Source organism: Arachis hypogaea, chromosome 5 (assembly GCF_003086295.3).
Source record: "Arachis hypogaea cultivar Tifrunner chromosome 5, arahy.Tifrunner.gnm2.J5K5, whole genome shotgun sequence".
Taxonomy (NCBI): Eukaryota; Viridiplantae; Streptophyta; class Magnoliopsida; order Fabales; family Fabaceae; genus Arachis; species Arachis hypogaea.
In genome coordinates this window covers 89,464,683-89,480,124 of record NC_092040.1, presented here as the reverse complement: position 1 = coordinate 89,480,124, position 15,442 = coordinate 89,464,683, and positions in this window count along the sequence as shown.

Genomic DNA, 15,442 nt, shown 5'->3' with positions numbered 1-15,442 from the left:
TCATATATTGATGGAAAGCCCAGGATGTCGACTTTCCAACGCCGTTGAGAGCGCGCCAATTGGGCTTCTGTAGCTCCAGAAAATCCACTTCAAGTGCAGGGAGGTCAGAATCCAACAGCATCTGCAGTCCTTTTTAGTCTCTGAATCAGATTTTTGCTCAGGTCCCTCAATTTCAGCCAGAAAATACCTTAAATCACAGAAAAACACACAAACTCATAGTAAGGTCCAGAAAAGTGAATTTTAACTAAAAACTAATAAAAATATACTAAAAACCAACTAGAACATACTAAAAACATACTCAAAACAATGCCAAAAAGCGTACAAATTATCCGCTCATCACAACACCAATCTTAAATTGTTGCTTGTCCCCAAGCAACTGAAAATCAAATAAGACAAAAAGAAGAGAATATACGATGAATTCCAAAAACATCTATGAAGATCAGTATTAATTAGATGAGCGGGGCTTTTAGCTTTTTGCCTCTGAACAGTTTTGGCATCTCACTCTATCCTTTGAAATTCAGAATGATTGGCTTCTTTAGGAACTCAGAATCCAGATAGTGTTATTGATTCTCCTAGTTAAGTATGATGATTCTTGAACACAGCTACTTATTGAGTCTTGGCCGTGGCCCAAAGCACTCTGTCTTCCAGAATTACCACCGGATACATACATGCCACAGACACATAATTGGGTGAATCTTTTCAGATTGTGACTCAGCTTTTCTAGAGTCCCCAATTAGAGGTGTCCAGGGTTCTTAAGCACACTCTTTTTTCCTTGGATCACAACTTTATTATTTTTTTTCTTTTCTCTCTTTTTTTCTTTTTCGTTTTCTTTTCTCCCTTTTTTTCGTTTTTCTCCTTCTTTTTTTTGTATTCACTGCTTTTTCTTGCTTCAAGAATCATTTTTATGATTTTTCAGATCCTCAGTAACATGTCTCCTTTTTCATCATTCTTTCAAGAGCCAACATTCATGAACAATAAATTCAAAATACATATGCACTGTTTAAGCATACATTCAGAAAACAAAAGTATTGCCACCACATCAAAATAATTAAACTGTTATAAAATTCAAAATTCATGCAATTCTTCTCTTTTTCAATTAAGAACATTTTTCATTTAAGAGAGGTGATGGATTCATAGGACATTCATAACTTTAAGGCATAGACACTAAGACACTAATGATCACAAGACACAAACATAGATAAACATAAGCATGATTTTTTCGAAAAACAGAAAATAAAGAACAAGAAAATTAAAGAACGGGTCCACCTTAGTGATGGCGGCTTGTTCTTCCTCTTGAAGATCCTATGGAGTGCTTGAGCTCCTCAATGTCTCTTTCTTGCCTTTGTTGCTCCTCTCTCATGATTCTTTGATCTTCTCTAATTTTATGGAGGAGAATGGAATGTTCTTGGTGCTCCACCCTTAGTTGTCCCATGTTGGAACTCAATTCTCCTAAGGAGGTGTTCAGTTGCTCCCAATAGTTTTGTGGAGGAAAGTGCATCCCTTGAGGCATCTCAGGGATTTCATGATGAGTGGGATCTCTTGTTTACTCCATCCTTTTCTTAGTGATGGGCTTGTCCTCATCAATGGGGATGTCTCCCTCTATGTCAACTCCAACTGAAAAACAGAGGTGACAGATGAGATGAGGAAAGGATAACCTTGCCAAGGTAGAGGACTTGTCCGCCACCTTATAAAGTTCTTGGGATATAACCTCATGAACTTCTATTTCTTCTCCAATCATGATGCTATGAATCATGATAGCCCGGTCTATAGTAACTTCGGACCGGTTGCTAGTGGGAATGATTGAGCGTTGGATAAACTCTAACTATCCCCTAACCACAGGCTTGAGGTCATGCCTTCTCAATTGAACTGGCTTTCTTCTTGAATCTCTCTTCCATTGGGCGCCTCTTCACAAATGACTGTGAGGACTTGGTCCAACCTTTGATCAAAGTTGACCCTTCTAGTGTAAGGATGTTCATCTCCTTGCATCATAGGCAAGTTGAATGCCAACCTTACATTTTCCGGACTAAAATCCAAGTATTTCCCCCGAACCATTGTAAGCCAATTCTTTGGGTCTGGGTTCACACTTTGGTCATGGTTCTTGGTGATCCATGCATTGGCATAGAACTCTTGAACCATTAAGATTCTGACTTGTTGAATGGGGTTGGTAAGAACTTCCCAACCTCTTCTTCGGATCTCATGTCGAATCTCCGGATATTCACTCTTTTTGAGTTTAAAAGGGACCTCGGGGATCACCTTCTTCAAGGCCACAACTTCATAGAAGTGGTCTTGATGCACCCTTGAGATGAATCTCTCCATCTCCTATGACTCGGAGGTGAAAGCTTTTGCCTTCCCTTTCCTCTTTCTAGAGGTTTCTCCGGCCTTGGATGCCATAAATGGTTATGGAAAAACAAAAAGCAATGCTTTTACCACACCAAACTTAAAAGGTTTGCTCGTCCTCGAGCAAAAGAGAAAAGAAGAGAGTAGAAGAAGAAGAAATGAAGGAGATGGAAATGGCTTTGTGGTTCGGCCAAAAGGGAAGAAGTAGTGTTTAGGTTGTGTGAAAATGAATGAGTGAAGATGGGTTTATATAGGGGTGAAGAGAGGGGTTGGGTTCGGCTATGAGAGGGTGGGTTTGGGTGGGAAAGTGGTTTGAATTTGAATGGTGAGGTAGGTGGGGTTTTATGAAGGATGGATGTGAGTGGTGAAGAGAAAGATGGGATTTGATAGGTGAGGGGTTTTTGGGGAAGAGGTGTTGAGGTGATTGGTGAATGGGTGAAGAAGAGAGATAGTGGTAGGGTAGGTGGGGATCCTGTGGGGTCCACAGATCCTGAGGTGTCAAGGAAAAGTCATCCCTGCACCAAGTGGCGAGCAAAAAATGCTCTTTGTGCCAATTCTGGCGTTAAATGCCGGGCTGGTGCCCATTTCTGGCGTTTAACGCCAAGTTCTTGCCCTTTTCTGGCGTTTAACGCCAGTCTGGTGCCCCTTTCTGGCGTTAAATGCCCAGAATGGTGCCAGACTGGGCGTTAAATGCCCATTTGCTAGCTTCATGATGAGCGGATAATTTGTATGCTTTTTGGCATTGTTTTTAGTATGTTTTTAGTATAATCTAGTTAGTTTTTAGTATATTTTTATTAGTTTTTAGCTAAAATTCACTTTTCTGGACTTTACTATGAGTTTGTGTGTTTTTCTGTGATTTCAGGTATTTTCTGGCTGAAATTGAGGGTCCTGAGCAAAAATCTGATTCCGAGACCAAAAAGGACTGTAGATGCTGTTGGATTCTGACCTCCCTGCACTCGAAGCGGATTTTCTAGAGCTACAGAAGCCCAATTGGCGCGCTCTCAACGGCATTGGAAAGTAGACATCCTGGGCTTTCCAGCAATATATGATAGTCCATACTTTGCCCAAGATTTGATGGCCCAAACCGGCGCTCAAAGTCTCCCTCAGAAATTCCAGCGTTAAACGCCGGAACTGGCATAAAACTTGGAGTTAAACGCCCAAACTGGCATGAGAACTGGCGTTTAACTCCAGAAAATGTCTCTACACATAAAAGCTTCATTGCTCAGCCCAAGCACACACCAAGTGGACCCAGAAGTGGATTTTTACGTCATTTACTCATTTCTGTACACCCTAGGCTACTAGTTTACTATTAATAGGATCTTTTGACATTGTATCTGGACCTTATGACCTCATGACATTTTACACCTTTCTTTGTGTACTTTCCACGGCATGAGTCTCTAAACCCCATGGTTGGGGGTGAGGAGCTCTGCTGTGTCTTGATGGATTAATGCAATTACTACTGTTTCTTATTCAATCATGCTTGCTTCCATTCTAAGATAACACTTGTTCTTAATCCGGATGAATGTGATGATCTGTGACAATCATCATCATTCTCAACTATGAACGTGTGTCTGACAACCACCTCCGTTCTACCTTAGATTAAGTAGTTATCTCTTGGACTCTTTAATCGGAATCTTCGTGGTATAAGCTAGGATTGATGGCGGCATTTAAGAGAATTCGGAAGGTCTAAACCTTGTCTGTGGTATTCTGAGTAGGATTCAATGATTGAATGACTGTGACGTGCTTCAAACTCCTGAAGGCGGGGCGTTAGTGACAGACGCAAAAGAATCACTGGATTCTATTCCGGCCTGATTGAGAACCGACAGATGAATTCCGCCATGCTGTGACAGAGCATATGCAATCGCTTTCACTGAGAGGATGGGAGGTAGCCATTGACAATGGTGAAACTCTACATACAGCTTGCCATGGAAGGAGACTTGCGTGTTTGAAGAAGAAGACAGTAGAAAAGCAGAGATTCAGAAGATGGAGCATCTCCGAACCTCAACCTATTCTCCATTACTGCAAAACAAGTAATCATTTCATGTTCTTTTGCTTTTCACAATCAATCCTGATAATTTCTGATATCCTGACTAAGATTTACAAGATAACCATAGCTTGCTTCAAGCCGACAATCTCTGTGGGATCGACCCTTGCTCACGCAAGGTATTACTTGGACGACCCAGTATACTTGCTGGTTAGTTGTGCGGGATTGCAAAAGTGTGATTGCAATTTCGTGCACCAAGTTTTTGGCGCCGTTGCCGGGGATTGTTGAGTTTGGACAACTGACGGCTTATCTTGTTGCTTAGATTAGGACTGTTTTATTTTTGTTGGTTTAGAGTCTTTTAGTTGAGTCTAGTTTCATATTCTAAGTTTGGTGTCAGTTGCATGCTTTTGTTTTTCTTTTAATTTTCGATTTTGCATGTTCTTAGTCCCTTTTTGATTCATAAAAATTCTAAGTTTGGTGTCCTCTTTGTGTTTTTCCCTTAAAAATTTTCGAAAATTTTGTGTTTGATTTTCTAAAATTTTAAGTTTGGTGTCTTTTTGTTGTTTTTCTCTTTCCTCTTTTTAAAAATCAAATCTTTTTCATAAAAATTTTTCAATCATATCTTTTTAATTGCTGTTTTCAAAATCTTTTTAATTAACTAATTGATTCAGTTTTCAATTTGCTTTGATCTTATTTTCTTTTTGATTTTCGAATTTTTATTTTAATTTTATTTTATTTTATTTTATTTTATTTTATTTTTTCGTTAATTCAAAAAAAAAAAACAAAATTTATCTCTTTGCAATCATTATCATTTCCCTTTTGTCCATTATGGACTTAAGTGGGATCAATCAGTCCAAAAGGACTCTGGGGTCATATGCTAACCCCATTACAGCTGCATATGGGAGTAGCATCTGTACACCTCCCATCAAAGCAAGCAGCTTTGAACTAAATCCTCAACTCATTATCATAGTGCAGCAAAACTGCCAGTATTCCGGTCTTCCACAGGAAGAACCTACTGAGTTTCTGGCACAGTTTTTACAAATTGCTGACACAGTACATGATAAAGAGGTAGATCAGGATGTCTACAGACTATTACTATTTCCATTTGCTGTAAAAGATCAAGCTAAAAGGTGGTTGAATAACCAACCTACAGCAAGCATAAAGACATGGAAACAGTTGTCAGACAAATTCCTGAATCATTTTTACCCTCCTAAGAGGATGACACAGTTAAGGCTGGACATCCAAGGCTTTAAACAAGAGGATAATGAATCCCTTTACAATGCCTGGGAGAGGTATAGAGGTATGCTAAGAAAATGTCCCTCTGAAATGTTTTCAGAGTGGGTACAGTTAGACATTTTCTACTATGGGCTTACAGAAAGAGCTCAGATGTCTTTAGACCACTCAGCTGGTGGATCTATACACATGAGGAAGACAATTGAAGAAGCTCAAGAGCTCATAGACACTGTTGCTAGAAACCAATATTTGTACTCTAGCAATGAGTTCTCTCCAAAAGAGGAAGTCATGGCTGTAGTTACTGACCCTAGTCCTCAAGAACAGATAACTGAGCTTAATCAACAACTGCTCCTGATGACAGAACAGTTAGCAGACTTTAAAGAGATGCTCCATGAAACTAAAGTTGCTAACAAGAGCATAGAACTGCAGTTGAATCAAGCAAAACAGCAATTATCTAAACAGATAACAGAGGAATGTCAAGCAGTTCAATTGAGGAGTGGGAAGACCCTGAATAACACTGCTCAAAAGAGTAAAAAGCCAAACAAGGAACAATTGACAGAGGACAAACAAACTACTGTTCAAAATCCCTCTGAGGACAGTAAGAGCCCAGAGAGGAATGTCATTGGCGTTCAAACGCCAGAAAGGGAAGGAAAGCTGGCGTTAAACGCCCATTCCTTGCCCAGTTCTGGCGTTCAAACGCCAGAAAAGGGGGAAAAGTTGGCGTTAAACGCCCAATTTCCACCCAATCCTGGCGTCCAGACGCCTGGGGAGAATCAGACACCTGAGAGTGCTGACAGTAATCCCTCTAACAAGGCTTCTTCAACCACTTCTGTAAGGAATAAACCTGCAGCATCTAAGGTTGAAGAATATAAAGCCAAGATGCCTTATCCTCAAAAACTCCGCCAAGCGGAACAGGATAAGCAATTTGCCCGCTTTGCAGACTATCTAAGGACTCTTGAAATAAAGATTCCGTTTGCAGAGGCACTTGAGCAAATACCTTCTTATGCTAAATTCATGAAAGAAATCTTAAGTCATAAGAAGGATTGGAGAGAAACTGAAAAAGTGTTTCTCACTGAAGAATGCAGTGCAGTCATATTAAAGAGCTTACCAGAAAAGCTTCAAGATCCAGGGAGCTTTATGATACCATGCACATTAGAAGGTGCTTGCACCAAGACAGCTCTATGTGATCTTGGAGCAAGCATCAATCTAATACCTGCATCCACTATCAGAAAGCTTGGGTTGACTGGAGAAGTCAAACCAACCCGGATATGCCTCCAACTTGCTGATGGTTCCATTAAATATCCATCAGGCATAATTGAGGACATGATTGTCAAGGTTGGGCCATTTGCCTTTTCAACTGACTTTGTGGTGCTGGAAATGGAGGAGCACAAGAGTGCAACTCTCATTCTGGGAAGACCCTTCCTAGCAACTGGGCGAACTCTCATTGATGTACAAAAAGGGGAAGTAACCTTGAGAGTCAATGAGGATGAGTTCAAGTTGAATGCTGTAAAAGCTATGCAGCATCCAGACACACCAAATGACTGCATGGGCGCTGACATTATTGACTCTCTGGTAGAAGAGATCAATATGGCTGAAAGCCTAGAATCAGAGCTTGAGGACATCTTCAAGGATGCTCAACCTGATCAGGAAGAACTAGAGGAGGCAAAGGAATTTTCGAAAATTCCTCAGGAGGAGGATAAGCCTCCCAAGCCTGAACTCAAACCACTACCACCATCCCTGAAATATGCATTTCTGGGAGAGGGTGACACTTTTCCAGTGATTATAAGCTCTGCTTTAAATTCACAGGAAGAGGAAGCACTGATTCAAGTGCTAAGGACACACAAGACAGCTCTTGGGTGGTCCATAAGTGATCTTAAGGGCATTAGCCCAGCTAGATGCATGCACAAGATCCTATTGGAGGATAATGCCAAACCAGTGGTCCAACCACAGAGGAGGCTAAATCCTGCCATGAAGGAGGTGGTGCAGAAAGAGGTCACTAAATTACTAGAGGCTGGGATTATTTATCCTATTTCTGATAGCCCCTGGGTGAGCCCTGTCCAAGTTGTTCCCAAAAAGGGAGGCATGACAGTAGTTCATAATGAAAAAAATGAACTGGTTCCTACAAGGACAGTCACAGGGTGGCGCATGTGTATTGACTACAGAAGGCTCAATACAGCCACCAGAAAGGATCATTTTCCTTTACCATTCATAGACCAAATGCTAGAAAGACTAGCTGGCCATGATTATTACTGCTTTTTGGATGGCTATTTAGGCTACAACCAAATTGCAGTAGACCCTCAGGACCAAGAGAAAACAGCATTCACTTGCCCTTCTGGCGTGTTTGCCTACAGGAGAATGCCTTTTGGTCTGTGCAATGCACCTGCAACCTTTCAGAGGTGCATGCTCTCTATCTTCTCAGATATGGTAGAGAAATTTCTGGAAGTCTTCATGGATGACTTTTCAGTATATGGAGACTCATTTAACTCCTGTCTTAATCACCTAGCACTTGTCTTGAAAAGATGCCAAGAGACTAACCTGGTTTTAAACTGGGAGAAATGTCACTTTATGGTGACTGAAGGAATTGTCCTTGGGCACAAAATTTCAAGCAAGGGAATAGAGGTGGATAAGGCAAAGGTAGAGGTAATTGAAAAATTACCACCACCTGCCAATGTTAAGGCAATCAGAAAGGTTTATAAAGGATTTTTCAAAAATTGCAAAACCTCTGAGTAACCTGTTAGCTGCTGACACACCATTTGTGTTTGACACACAGTGTCTGCAGGCGTTTGAGACCCTGAAAGCTAAGCTGGTCACAGCACCAGTCATCTCTGCACCAGATTGGACATTGCCATTTGAACTAATGTGTGATGCCAGTGACCATGCCATTGGTGCAGTGTTGGGACAGAGGCATAACAAGCTTCTGCACGTCATTTACTATGCCAGCCGTGTTCTAAATGACGCACAGAAGAACTACACAACCACAGAAAAAGAGTTACTTGCAGTGGTCTATGCCATTGACAAGTTTAGATCCTATCTAGTGGGATCCAAAGTGGTTGTGTACACTGACCATGCTGCTCTTAAATATCTACTCACAAAGCAAGATTCAAAACCCAGGCTCATCAGATGGGTGTTGCTTCTGCAAGAGTTTGATATAAAAATAAGAGACAGAAAAGGGACAGAGAACCAAGTAGCTGATCATCTGTCCCGAATAGAACCAGTAGCTGGGGCGTCCCTCCCTTCTACTGAGATCTCTGAGACTTTCCCAGATGAGCAACTCTTTGCCATTCAGGAAGCTCCATGGTTTGCAGATATTGCAAATTTTAAAGCTGTGAGGTTCATTCCCAAAGAGTACAGCTACGTGCAGAGAAAGAAATTAATTTCAGATGCCAAGTACTACCTCTGGGATGAACCATATCTCTTTAAGAGATGTGCTGACGGAGTGATCCGCAGATGTATACCCAGAGAAGAAGCACAAAGGATCCTATGGCACTGCCATGGATCACAGTATGGAGGACATTTTGGAAGTGAGCGAACAGCCACTAAAGTCCTCCAATGTGGCTTCTACTGGCCTACTCTCTATAAAGATTCCCGAGAGTTTGTGCGTAACTGTGACAGTTGCCAAAGAGCTGGTAACCTGCCTCATGGATATGCCATGCCTCAACAAGGGATATTAGAGATAGAATTGTTTGATGTATGGGGAATTGACTTCATGGGGCCATTCCCACCATCATACTCAAACACTTACATTCTGGTGGCAGTAGACTATGTATCTAAGTGGGTAGAGGCAATTGCTACACCCACTAACGATACCAAGACCGTACTGAAATTCCTCCAGAAAAACATTTTCAGCAGGTTTGGCATTCCCAGAGTGCTAATCAGTGATGGGGGCACTCATTTCTGCAATAAACAGCTACACCTTGCTATGGTTAGATATGGAATTAGCCACAAAGTGGCAACTCCGTATCATCCACAGACAAATGGGCAAGCTGAGGTCTCTAACAGAGAATTAAAGAGAATCCTGGAACGGACTGTGATGGCCCGAAGAAAGGATTGGGCAAAGAGCTTGGATGATGCTCTGTGGGCATACAGAACAGCATTCAAGACCCCTATAGGAACCTCTCCATACCAACTGGTATATGGGAAGGCCTGTCATTTGCCTGTGGAACTGGAACATAAAGCCTACTGGGCAACCAGATTCCTAAACATGGATGCACAGTTAGCTGGTGAAAAAAGACTGCTCCAGTTAAATGAGCTAGAGGAGTTCAGACTCAATGCCTTTGAAAATGCAAAAATTTATATGGAAAAGGCAAAGAAATGGCATGACAAGAAGTTGTCAACCAGAGTCTTTGAGCCAGGACAAAAAGTTCTGCTCTTCAACTCTAGGCTCAAACTGTTTCCAGGAAAACTCAAATCCCGTTGGAGGGGTCCGTATGTGATTACAGGAGTGTCACCATATGGATATGTTGAGCTTCAGGATATTGATTCTGACAAAAAGTTCATTATTAATGGACAGAGAATCAAACATTATCTTGAAGGCAATTTTGAGCAGGAATGCTCAAGACTGAGACTTGAGTGATTCTCAGTAAAAGTCCAGCTAAAGACAGTAAATAAGCGCTTGCTGGGAGGCAACCCAGTCATTAGGAGGTTATATGATTAGTTCTTACAGAGGCAAATATCAAAAATGAAGGAATTCACAGAATTACAGAAGGATTCAGCTCAAAAAGCAGAGAAAATGAGCTTACTGGCGAAAAAACGCCAGTAAGGGGCATTTTGGGCGTTAAACGCCAGAATGGGTACCATTCTGGGCGTTTAACGCCAGGAATGGTGCCATTTTGGGCGTTAAACGCCAGAATGGGCACCATTCTGGGCGTTTAACGCCAGGTGTGCAGCATCCTGGGCGTTTTGAAAAACGCCCAGTGATAAAGGCTTTCTGGCGTTTAACGCCAGCCAGGGCACCTGGCTGGGCGTTAAACGCCCAAAAGGGGTAGCAATTGGGCGTTAAACGCCAGAATGGGTGCCATTCTGGGCGTTTAACGCCAGAAAGGTGGGGGGACCACATTTTTGTTTTCAACTCAAATTTTTTCAAACTTTCCTCTTTTTACCCATACTCTTCTACATAAATGCACTTCAACCTTTCATCATTCACTTTCAAATCTTCACAAATCAAAACCATTCTTCAAATCTATTTCAAATTAATCCCAAATCTTCTTCAAAAAACTCACCCTTTTCTCAATTTCTTTCCATATCTTCTCAAATCTCCTTTCAAATCTCTCTTTTTTTCGAAAAAACTCTCCCCCTCACCTTATAAATTCGTGTTTGGCTTCCTCTTTCCACCACACCATTCGAATTTCCTCTTCCTCTCTCTCTCTCTTCTCTTCTTTCTTCCCTTTTTGCTTGAGGACAAGCAAAACCTCTAAGTTTGGTGTGCTTTTCCGTGATCACTAAGCCAAGATTCATCAAGATCATGGCTCCTAAGGGAAAACAAACCAACTCAAGAGGAAAGAAAGAGAATAATCCAAAGAATCTTTGGAATCAAGAGAAGTTCTTAACCAAAGAACATGAAGACCATTATTACAAAATAATGGGTCTGAGGTCAGTGATCCCGGAAGTTAAATTTGATCTGAAAGAAGATGAATATCCGGAGATCCAAGAGCAAATTCGAAACAGAGGATGGGAAGTTCTGACCAATCCTGAAATAAAGGTTGGAAGGAACATGGTTCAGGAATTCTACTCTAATCTGTGGCTAACAGATAAGCAGAGAATGACTGGAACTGCTTACCATACCTACAGAACCATGGTCAGAGGGAAAGTTATGTACTTCCATCTGGACAAAATAAGAGAAATCTTCAAACTACCCCAACTGCAAGATGATCCTGGCTCCTTCAATAGGAGGATGGTGAGAGTAGATAAAGGGTTGGATCAAGTTCTAGAGGACATATGCCTCCCTGGGACTAAGTGGATAACCAATTCAAAGGGTGTCCCAAACCAACTCAAGAGGGGAGACCTCAAGCCAATTGCAAGAGGTTGGCTAGACTTTATTGGGCGTTCCATATTGCCCACTAGCAACCGTTCTGAGGTCACCATCAAGAGAGCAGTGATGATTCATTGCATCATGCTTGGAAAAGAAGTGGAGGTTCATCATGTGATTGCTTGTGAGATCTACACAATTGCAAATAAGAATTCCACTGAAGCCAAACTGGCATACCCAAGCTTGATTTCCTTGCTCTGTAAAGAGGCTGGGGTGAAGATGGGAGTAGATGAGTTCATACCCATTGAACACCCAATCACCAAGAAGTCAATGGAAGGACAAGTGCAAGACAACTCTATCAAGAGGAGGGCGCAGGAATTCCTCCCTGAATTCCCAAGAATTGACTACTGGACCAGCCTAGAAGCATCTATCTCCAAGCTGCAAGAGACTATGGAGCAACTGAAGGAAGAACAGCAGAATCAGAACTGCATGCTCTGCAAATTGCTGAAGGAGCAAGAGAAGCAGGGGCGTGAAATCCAAGAATTGAAACGCCAAAAGTTCTCCTCTCAAGCTGAGAGAGCATCCACTTCTCAAAATCAAGGTTGTTGAGTCCTAACTCTGTGAAAACCTCTATCATTAGGAGCCTATGTTTGCGTTTTTTTTTTCCTTGTTTTGTTTTTATTTTTCGTTTTTCTAGTCTCATTTTATATCTATTTTTGAGTCTTGTTTTAATTCATAATTAATAAAATTGAAATTTTATGCCTTAAAGATATGAATGTCCTATGAATCCATCACCTCTCTTAAATGAAAAATGCTTTAATCACAAAAGAACAAGAAGTACAGGATTTCAAAATTTATCATTGAAACTAGTTGAATTAGTTTGATGTGGTGACAATACTTTTTGTTTTCTGAATGAATGCTTGAACAGTGCATATGTCTCTTGAATTTGTTGTCTTGAGAATGTTAAAAATTGTTGGCTCTTGAAAGAATGAGGAAAAGGAGAACTGTTATTGAGGATCTAAAAATCATTAGACTGATTCTTGAAGCAAGAAAAAGCAGTGGATACAAAAAAAAAAGAAAAAAATTTCGAAAAAAAAGGAGAAGAAGGAAAGAAAAAGAAAAAGAAAGAAATAAAGTTGTGATCCAAGGCAAAAAGAGTGTGCTTAAGAACCCTGGACACCTCTAATTGGGGACTTTAGCAAAGCTGAGTCACAATCTGAAAAGGTTCACCCAGTTATGTGTCTGTGGCATGTATGTATCCGGTGGTAATACTGGAAGACAGAGTGCTTTGGGTCACAGCCAAGACTCATACACTAGCTATGTTCAAGAATCATTATGCTCAACTAAGAGAATCAATAACACTATCTGAGTTCTGAGTTCTTATAGATGCCAATCATTCTGAACTTCAAGGGGATAGAGTGAGATGCCAAAACTGTTCGGAGGCAAAAAGCTACTAGTCCCGCTCATCTAATTGGAACTATGTTTCCTTGATATTTTGGAGTCTATAGTATATTCTCTTCTTTTTATCCTATTTTGATTTTCAGTTGCTTGGGGACAAGCAACAATTTAAGTTTGGTGTTGTGATGAGGGGATAATTTGTATGCTTTTTGGCATTGTTTTTAGTATGTTTTTAGTATAATCTAGTTAGTTTTTAGTATATTTTTATTAGTTTTTAGCTAAAATTCACTTTTCTGGACTTTACTATGAGTTTGTGTGTTTTTCTGTGATTTCAGGTATTTTCTGGCTGAAATTGAGGGTCCTGAGCAAAAATCTGATTCCGAGACCAAAAAGGACTGCAGATGCTGTTGGATTCTGACCTCCCTGCACTCGAAGCGGATTTTCTGGAGCTACAGAAGCCCAATTGGCGCGCTCTCAACGGCATTGGAAAGTAGACATCCTGGGCTTTCCAGCAATATATGATAGTCCATACTTTGCCCAAGATTTGATGGCCCAAACCGGCGCTCAAAGTCTCCCTCAGAAATTCCAGCGTTAAACGCCGGAACTGGCATAAAACTTGGAGTTAAACGCCCAAACTGGCATGAGAACTGGCGTTTAACTCCAGAAAACGTCTCTACACATAAAAGCTTCATTGCTCAGCCCAAGCACACACCAAGTGGACCCAGAAGTGGATTTTTACGTCATTTACTCATTTCTGTACACCCTAGGCTACTAGTTTACTATTAATAGGATCTTTTGACATTGTATCTGGACCTTATGACCTCATGACATTTTACACCTTTCTTTGTGTACTTTCCACGGCATGAGTCTCTAAACCCCATGGTTGGGGGTGAGGAGCTCTGCTGTGTCTTGATGGATTAATGCAATTACTACTGTTTCTTATTCAATCATGCTTGCTTCCATTCTAAGATAACACTTGTTCTTAATCCGGATGAATGTGATGATCTGTGACAATCATCATCATTCTCAACTATGAACGTGTGTCTGACAACCACCTCCGTTCTACCTTAGATTAAGTTGTTATCTCTTGGACTCTTTAATCGGAATCTTCGTGGTATAAGCTAGGATTGATGGCGGCATTCAAGAGAATCCGGAAGGTCTAAACCTTGTCTGTGGTATTCTGAGTAGGATTCAATGATTGAATGACTGTGACGTGCTTCAAACTCCTGAAGGCGGGGCGTTAGTGACAGACGCAAAAGAATCACTGGATTCTATTCCGGCCTGATTGAGAACCGACAGATGAATTCCGCTATGCTGTGACAGAGCATATGCAATCGCTTTCACTGAGAGGATGGGAGGTAGCCATTGACAACGGTGAAACCCTACATACAGCTTGCCATGGAAGGAGACTTGCGTGTTTGAAGAAGAAGACAGTAGGAAAGCAGAGATTCAGAAGATGGAGCATCTCCAAACCTCAACCTATTCTCCATTACTGCAAAACAAGTAATCATTTCATGTTCTTTTGCTTTTCACAATCAATCCTGATAATTTCTGATATCCTGACTAAGATTTACAAGATAACCATAGCTTGCTTCAAGCCGACAATCTCTGTGGGATCGACCCTTGCTCACGCAAGGTATTACTTGGACGACCCAGTACACTTGCTGGTTAGTTGTGCGGGATTGCAAAAGTGTGATTGCAATTTCGTGCACCACTTCACTGGCGTTTAAACGCCAGCGAATTCTCCTCTAGGGTGTGCTGTTTTTCTTTCTGTTTTTGCTTTTTCAATTGATTTTGTGACTTCTCATGATCATCAACCTACAGAAAACATAAAATAACAAAGGAAAATAGATAAAATATAACATTGGATTGCCTCCCAACAAGCGCTTCTTTAATGTCAGTAGCTTGACAGTGGGCTCTCATGGAGCCTCAGAGATTCTTAGAGCAATGTTGGAACCTCCCAACACCAAACTTAGAGTTTGAATGTGGGGGTTCAACACCAAACTTAGAAGTTGGTTGTGGCCTCCCAACACCAAACTTAGAGTTTGACTGTGGGGGCTCTATTTGACTCTGTTTTGAGAGAAGCTCTTCATGCTTCCTCTCCATGGTGACAGAGGGATATCCTTGAGCCTTAAACACAAAGGATTCTTCATTCACTTGAATGATCAATTCTCCTTTATCAACATCAATCACAGCCTTTGTTGTGGCTAGGAAGGGTCTGCCAAGGATGATGGATTCATCCATGCACTTCCCAGTCTATAGGACTATGAAATCAGCAGGGATGTAATAGTCTTCAACTTTTACCAGAACATCCTCTACAAGTCCATAAGCTTGTTTTCTTGAATTGTCTGCCATCTCTAGTGAGATTTTTGCAGCTTGCACCTCAAAGATCCCTAGCTTCTCCATTACAGAGAGAGGCATGAGGTTTACACTTGACCCTAGGTCACACAGGGCCTTCTTGAAGGTCATGGTGCCTATGGCACAAGGTATTGAGAACTTCCCAGGATCCTGTCTCTTTTGAGGTA